This window comes from Artemia sp. Qi Xiang Cuo, chromosome 8, assembly GCF_049724085.1.
Source record: "Artemia sp. Qi Xiang Cuo chromosome 8, ASM4972408v1, whole genome shotgun sequence".
Classification (NCBI taxonomy): Eukaryota; Metazoa; Arthropoda; class Branchiopoda; order Anostraca; family Artemiidae; genus Artemia; species Artemia sp. Qi Xiang Cuo.
This window is the reverse complement of record NC_142801.1, coordinates 62945202-62953200: the sequence shown is the minus strand read 5'-3', so window position 1 is coordinate 62953200 and position 7999 is coordinate 62945202. Positions and strand designations below refer to the sequence as shown.

Below are 7999 nucleotides of genomic sequence, written 5' to 3'. Positions count from 1 at the left end.
ATGACCCTGGTAACCCCAATTCGTTCGAAACTTACACACATATCTATGCCTTCAGGCGTAAGTTTCCTTGTCCCCTTTCAACGAATTGTACGGTTACACATGTATCCGTGAAACTGTATACAAGGTAACTACTTATCTGAATAATTTCGACATTTTTATTATTGTCTTTGTACCCCTTTACTCATACCCTCAATTTTTTTTTCAAGGAACACTAAGCTGTTTAACGTTATTTTGCGTGTTTGTGACCATATAGTAAACTTGTTAATTATTCAGTAAATTATTTTTCTAATGAAAGCTGAGATGATATCCTATCAAGGTGGTATCCAGAGGGGGGGGGGGGGGGCGCTAGGGAGGTATTATATTTAAATGATAATAGCTCGAAATTTTATTTATTGAAAGCAGGGATCCCAAAAAGTTCATTTTTTTTTAATTTAAAGCAGAGACGGCATCCTATCAAGGTGGTATCCAAAGGGGAGGAGGGGGGTATTGAGCTATCATATTTAAATGATAATACCACGATTCTTTTTTGAAAGCATGCTCTATTGAAAGCAAGGATACCAAAAAGTTGAAAAGTTGACAAAATTAACAAGATTTTCGTGAGTTATACTTGATACAGCACTTGCATGGTTTTATCGTCCAAAGGGAAAGGGACATATGCGTTCAATCTGTTTTTTTTTCCTATTGATGAAACGGGTTTACTTTCAAAACATTCACTCATATGTACCAGGCAGATTCACACTAAAACGAATTGGTGTGACAAAATCGATATCGACATCCCCACCTAACGTTGCGCTCGCGTAACAATGGCGCCCTTGGTCCAGTGCCTAAGTTACATTAAAAGGCCAGGTCATAATAAAAGCTTTCAATTTGGGAGGTTCAAGGAGGAGTCTTTGACAGTCTTATGACCTCAAGGTACTAGATGTTGCAACGTTCTTACGTATCTACAGTGGTTTAGAAAATACAATCACCCTACAAATGATTACCAAAAATATGCAAAAATGTAACATTTGGAATATTATAACAATTTTTTCAAAGCTTTGAAGAAAAGCAAAAAAGTCTAAATACCCCTAACTACGCTTGAAAGCTATTTTAAAAAGAAACTCTTTGGAGATTCCATGGAAATGACGATAGCAAAAGCTTTGAGCCTGGGTGGGGATCAAAGAGGAGTCTGAGTATTTTGACCACAGGCGACTTGTTGTTCCGACTCTCTTAAATTTGGTAATTTTTGTGAGCATTTGGAAATAAAAGCTTAAACTCAATAAGTGATACTAAGTGTCCTAACATTTTGTTTGGATTAAAAGTGATGAACTAGGATGAACATTTCAGCATCTTCCTGGAGCTACTTCAGTCTGCATATTATTTCATTTAATTGCACTTAAAACGGATGAGCTTTTCATTTTTTACCTAAGAAAATAGCTGGCACTTCATTTTTAATCATAGCGAATAAACTATTAAGTGTTTTTTGTGTCATTGTAATTGAAGTGTTCTCATGTGAAGTGTTCATCATGTATTTTTCAATTTGATAAAGTTTACGCCTTTTAGATGCAGTTTATAATTTGACTGATATTAGGTATTTATCAGTTTATAATTTGGAATGAATCCCCAAAAGAAAAAATGAATAATATCCAAAAGAGCAGCCAAAAGAGATAAAAACGCAGCAGTTCAGCCTTAGCCTACATGACATATATTCTATAAAGAAGCAAAAAAACTTTAAAATGCATTTTTTTAAATTGTAATTAAAAATCAGTTTTATATACAAGAAGGCTTCTTAGGAATCCAAAAGAGCTGTTCATTTTTTGTTTAATGGAGTTCTTTACTTTTTAAAAAAACTAATTTTGTGGTAAAAGTTTTTTTAATTAATTTCCGTTCGTTTTATATTGACATAGTCTTTTTCAGGGAGGAAGAAAAAGCCTCTTCTGAACTTAAACAGCCGTCCCTTCCATAAAAACCTTAAATACCCCCTGGGCATAACTTACAATCCTTGCCTCTTATCTGTGGGGTTTGTTTCAACCCCAAAAGACAGGTTATATGATATTTAGACTATTTTGAATAGAAAGGCTATCTCAAAATTTCTATTAGATGCATTTTCTATAGATATGACGATATTTATTCCTTAAAATCTTAACTAGTTTTCGATTTTCTTAAAGTTATAAAAGTGAAAACACTTAAAAGAATTTTTATCCATAAAGTAATAATTATATTGTGGCTTTTAGAAAGCATAGGGTTTAGCATTAACCCCTGTTTGCATTCTGTTTTTATATTAACTTTCCGTCGAAGAATCAAAAGTCATTCTAATCCTTTCATCCTAGGACATGCTGGTATCTGATATCTAATATCAGCTGATATCTAAATAAGCCAAGAATTTTTAATTAGTAAAGCAAAATTAAGTTTTAAAATCATAATTAACATATTTATTTCTGAATTTTTCTATTACGGCCATATCTAATATCAGTTCTTATTCAGCATCCGTGAAGGTCACATATATTTTGTAAAGGATTAAATCTTACGCAATTACCTGAAGGCATTCAAATATCGGAGATTGGATTTTGTTGACTGGATTGGATTTGGCATTTGAAGAAAGATTTTGAACACTTGCACTGTTGGAAACCGGGGGGCCGTACTTGTTTGCACAATAGCCCCCCTTGCGAGTAAGTTTTCGTTTTACGTCTTTTGATAGTTATGATGGGAGATCAGGACACTGCCCAGACTTTAGGGGAAATAAAAAAAAAGCAGTTTCAAATATTCCACATCTGACGAAAAGCATTCAAAATGCACAATCAATTTTGGCTGGGATAGAATCTAAGTTGCAGGACTTTGCCATAAATCAAGTAAAGACATCCAAAGAAATCGCAGTAATTAAGAGTGAATTAAAGGAGTCACGTAAGATAAATTTTAGATTGGAAACGGAGCTAAAACCAACCAATTTTATATTCTAAGGGATTCCGCATCCGAATAATCCGAACTCTAAACTAAGTGAGGACATAATAGTATGTATTAAAAATTCTGTGACCAACCTTTCACTATCAAAAAATGAAATACGAGATGCTCTTCGACTGAGAGGACCCTCGAACCCCGCCCTATCCTTGTTAAATTCACGACCAAAATGACTCATGATGCTGTCCTACGTAATGCTAAACTGTTTAAAAGAAATGGGATTTCAGTCACCCCAGACTATACACCAGAGAAACGGGAGGCCCGAAAAGCATTAAGACCCCTGATAACCCAAGCTATAAGTGAAAACAGAGCATTGAAATTACGTGGTACAAAAATTTACATAGACAACCAGATTTTTTCTTATGATTTTGATAAAAAAAAAAAGGTCGTGGAGGCTGCAAAATGGGCAAATGGTCAGCAACCGACCGGAGTTTATAGTTCAAAAAGGGATTCTATTCCTCGTCGGGCCTACATACGATCCCCTTCAAGTGATAGTGACTCTTGTTCGGACATAGAAAGTAGTAACGCTAGCGATAGTGATGCAACTCTCTACGAAAGGCCCATGACTGCTGCAGATCCTGCCACACCAGGCGGTCTCCGGCTAAACGAAGGATCGGTAAAAGGGAAAATAACTTTAGTTTCTATTAAAAGCCCCAGTAATGACCACAAACAAGGGAAAAGAAGTGTAACAACGAACAGTGGCTCAAAACTGGACAAAAAACCGAAAAACCGGTGGTCACAGATGCCACACGAAAAGCCACCATTCGTGTTTACTGGATAGGATACAAGCCACATACAAAAACTGTCCTTAGTCACATGGAATCACAGTTTATAAAACTATTTGGTTTAAAATAAAAAGCTTAAATTTCATTAAAAAAAAATTATTATTACAGCATTACGCAATTTGCGAAGGATACGTGTAATCATTTATTTTCCTGAATCATAGGCGGCGCAATGGCGCTGGTAAGTAAAGCCCTATAAATTTCCAATCGAACGAACCCTTTTTCAAGTTTCTACGACAGATTTTAATAAAAACCTTATATGCCCCCAGGGCATAACTTATAACCCTTGCCCTGAAGACTGTGGGGGGAGTGTCCTGCTCAAAGGTGTAAATTCCTGAGCTTTAAACTGCGTGGAACAAAATGGCTATCTAAAGATTTTGACTGGATATGTTTGAGGAAATGTTGAGCGTGGAAGGGGTGTTAGTTGCCTTCCAATCGCTTTAGATTAATAAAAAGGGCACTAGCCATTTCAATTTCCAATCGAATGAGTCCCTTTTTGAAGTTTCTTTAGATGCCCCAGGACATAACTTACAACCCTTGCCCTGAGGGCTGTGTGGGAGTGTCCTCTTCAAAAACATAATTTCTATCTGGAAATCCACAACACTGAACAAAATGGCTATCTAAAAATTTTGATTGGATGTGTTTGGGGAAAAGGTGAGCGAGAGGGGGGGGCTAGTTGCCTTCAAATCACTTTAGACTGTTAAAAAGGGCACTAGACCTTTGAATTTCTAATCGAATGAGCTTCTTTTTTAGTTTCTACAACAAAGATTTCAATGAATCCTTATATGCCTACAAGGCATAACTTGTAACCCTTGCACTGAAGACTGTGGGGGGAGTGTTCTGCTCAAAGGTATAATTTCCTGAACTTCAACTATGTGGAACAAGATGGACATCTCAAAATTATGATTGGATGTCTTTGGGGAAATGGTGGGCGTGGAAGGGGTGTTAGTTACCTTTCAATTACTTTTGACTATTAAAAAGGGTACTAGCCATTTCAATTTCTAATCGAATGAGCCCTTTTTGAAGTTTCTACGACAACCCATTCTATAAAAACCTTTTATGCCCCAAGGGCATAACTTACAATCCTTGCGCTGAAGGCTGTGGGGGAGTGTCTCAAAAACATAATTTCTATCTACGCTGAACAAAATGGCTATCTCAAAATTTTGATTGGATGTGTTTCGGGAAATGGTGGGCGTCGAAGGGGTGTTATTTGCCTTCCAATCACTTTCGACTATTAAAAAGGGCCCAAGCCACTCCAATTTCCAATTGAATGAGCCCTTTTCGAAGTTTCTACGACAACTTCTTCGACACAAAGTGCCCTGCTCTAAAGGAAAAAAATAAATAATACATTATGCCAACATCGTTCTTATATGCCCTCAGGGCATAACTTAAAACCCTTGCCCCGAGGGTTGTGGGGGATTTTCCTCCTAAAAAACATATTTTCTATTTGGAAATCAACTACGATGAACAAAATGGCTATCTAAAAATTTTGATTGGATGTATTTGGGGGAATGTTGGGCGTTGGGGAGTAGAAGTGACCCTAGTACTCGTGACAGGACCACGTGGTCCTGTCAGCATTTTTAATACTGACGGGGGCTCCATATATGGGCATAGAGTCCCTAGGGAGAAAGATTGCGTAATCGGTCAATGACCTAAATTGATTGCGTAATCAAAGTGTGTCAACAACAACAACATCGACCTTGACATTCGCTGAGAGCGTGCACTTACAACAACATTAACATCGACCTTGGAACACCTGTGCTGTCGACCTCAATTCACCTATCGTGAATCAATACTTCCCCATAGAAACAACAAATTAATTTCCCAGGTCATAACATATCAATCAATCAATGACATCGTCTGTCAGACTTTAAAAATTTTTACCTAGAAACGAGTCTCAAGGAATAGATCCAAGTCATTAATGTCTTTGCCTCGGAAACAACTCCTTTGATCAAACGCTATAGGATATTAATAGCCCAAGGCCATGGAAACAATTCTCCAAGAAACATCTTAGCGATGAATTGTTTTAGCGCGGGAATCAGGTTTCTTATTAATTTGAAATGCATTAGCGCAGAGATGCCAAAAACAAAAGGAACACGCTGAATTACGTTTAGGGATTATTTGGGCGAAACTGTTATAGACAGGTCATGGAACTATTTCGGCGAAACAGTTAGAGACATTTTAAAAGATGATTTTTGAAGAGATTTTAGAAGAGAATTTAATGGTGAAACTCTGTGGTCGTTATAATACACAAGTTTCATTTGAACAGTGTTATGAGGTCCTCTAACCCAACCCCAAAGGGTTCCGACCCCCCACCCCAACCCCGAAGGAAGCCCCCGGTCCTCAAAGGCCCCCAAGCTCCCAAAGGGCCACCGGCGCCCCCAAAGGCCCATCCAGACCCCCAAAGGCCATCCCCGGGCCCCCCAAAGGCCCATCGAGCTCCCAAAGGACCAACGGGGTCCCAAAGGCCCACCACCGGTCCCCAAATGTCCCCCAGGCTCCCAACTGCCCCCCCGGACCCCCAAAGGCCCTCTCTGTGCCCCAAAGGACCTCCCTGTGCCCCAAAGGCCCTCCCCCGGCCCCCAAAGGTCCCCCGGACCAGAGAAGCGCCGCCGGGATGCGCCGTGGGCCAGGAAAGCGCCGCAGGATGTGCCGCAGGGATGCGCCGCGGGTCAGGAAAGCGCCGCGGGGGATGCGCCGCAGGAAAGCGCCGCAGGATGCGCCGCAGGGATGCGCCACAAAAAAAAGTAAACTAAAAAGTAAAAATTTCGAAATGTTATCCCCCAAACGCCCGCCTCAGACCCCCAAAGACCCTCCCCTGGTCCTCAAAGGTCCCCCGGGCTCCCAAAGGGCCAACCGACCCCCAAGGGCCCCCCGGACCCCCAAAGGTCCACCCCCGGGCCCCAAACGTCCACTGGGCTCCCAAAGGCCCTCCCCCGGACCCCAAAGGTCCCCCGGGCGCCCAAAAGACCACTCAAACCTCAACGGCCCCCGGATCCCCAAACGCCCTCCCTGGACCCCAAAGGTCCTCCCCTGGTCCCCATACATGCACACAAAAACTTACACACACACAAAAACTTACACACACACACACACACAAAAACTTACACACACACACGAAAACTTACACACACACACGAAAACTTACACACACACGCCAAAACTTACACACACACACACACAAAACTTACACACACACACACACACAAAAACTTACACATTCACAAGAAAAATTACATCCAGAAAAAAAATTAAATCAAACAAAAAACTAACAAAACCATAACACAAAAAACCTTACAAACACAAACACACTAAAACTCACACACACACGCAAAATCTTACACGCACAAAAAAAATAACACACACACACAAACAAAAAAAAAAAAACAAGAACACAAAAAAAACTCACAAAAAATCAAAAAAAAAAAATTAAAGACACAAACAAACCCAAAAACAAAATACACACACACACACGAAAACATACACACACACGCAACAAAATACAAACACAAAATCATAAACAAACACACAAACACACAAAAAATTATAAACACACACAAACAAAAAAATAACAAACACAAAAACTTACAAACACACACACACACACACACAAACTAACACAAACACACAAAAAAATAATAAACACACACAAAAGCATAGACACACACAAACTTACACACACACACACACAAAAACTCAGACCCACACGCACAAACTTACATTCAAACAAAAACTTACATGCACACAAAAACTTACACACACACAAAAACTTACACACACACACAAAAACTTACACACACACACACATATGAAAACTTACACACACACACGCCAAAACTTACACACACACGCCAAAACTAACACACACACACACAAAAACTTACACACACACACACACAAAAACTTACACATGCACAAGAAAACTTAAATGCACAAAAAAACTTACATCCACACAAAAACACACAAAAACAAAAACACAAAAAAAACTCACACACACACACACACACGAAAACTTACACACACACTCCAAAACATACACACAAAAAAACATACACACACACACACACACACACACACAAAAACTTACACATTAACACTAAAAAACTCACACACACACGCACAAAAACTTGCACACACACACACACACAAAACTTACACACACACACACACAAAAACTTACACACACACGCCAAAACATAAACACACAAAAACTAACACACAAACACACACACACAAAAACAGACACAACCACACGAAAACAAAAAATCACACAAAAACTTACA

General features: G+C 39.3%; 1 pseudogene; it reads left to right on the top strand.

Moving 5' to 3' along the window:
* The first annotated feature begins 3888 nt into the window (after positions 1–3888).
* Positions 3889–7999, top strand: part of LOC148949680 (uncharacterized) — a 95432-nt pseudogene continuing 91321 nt past the window's right edge.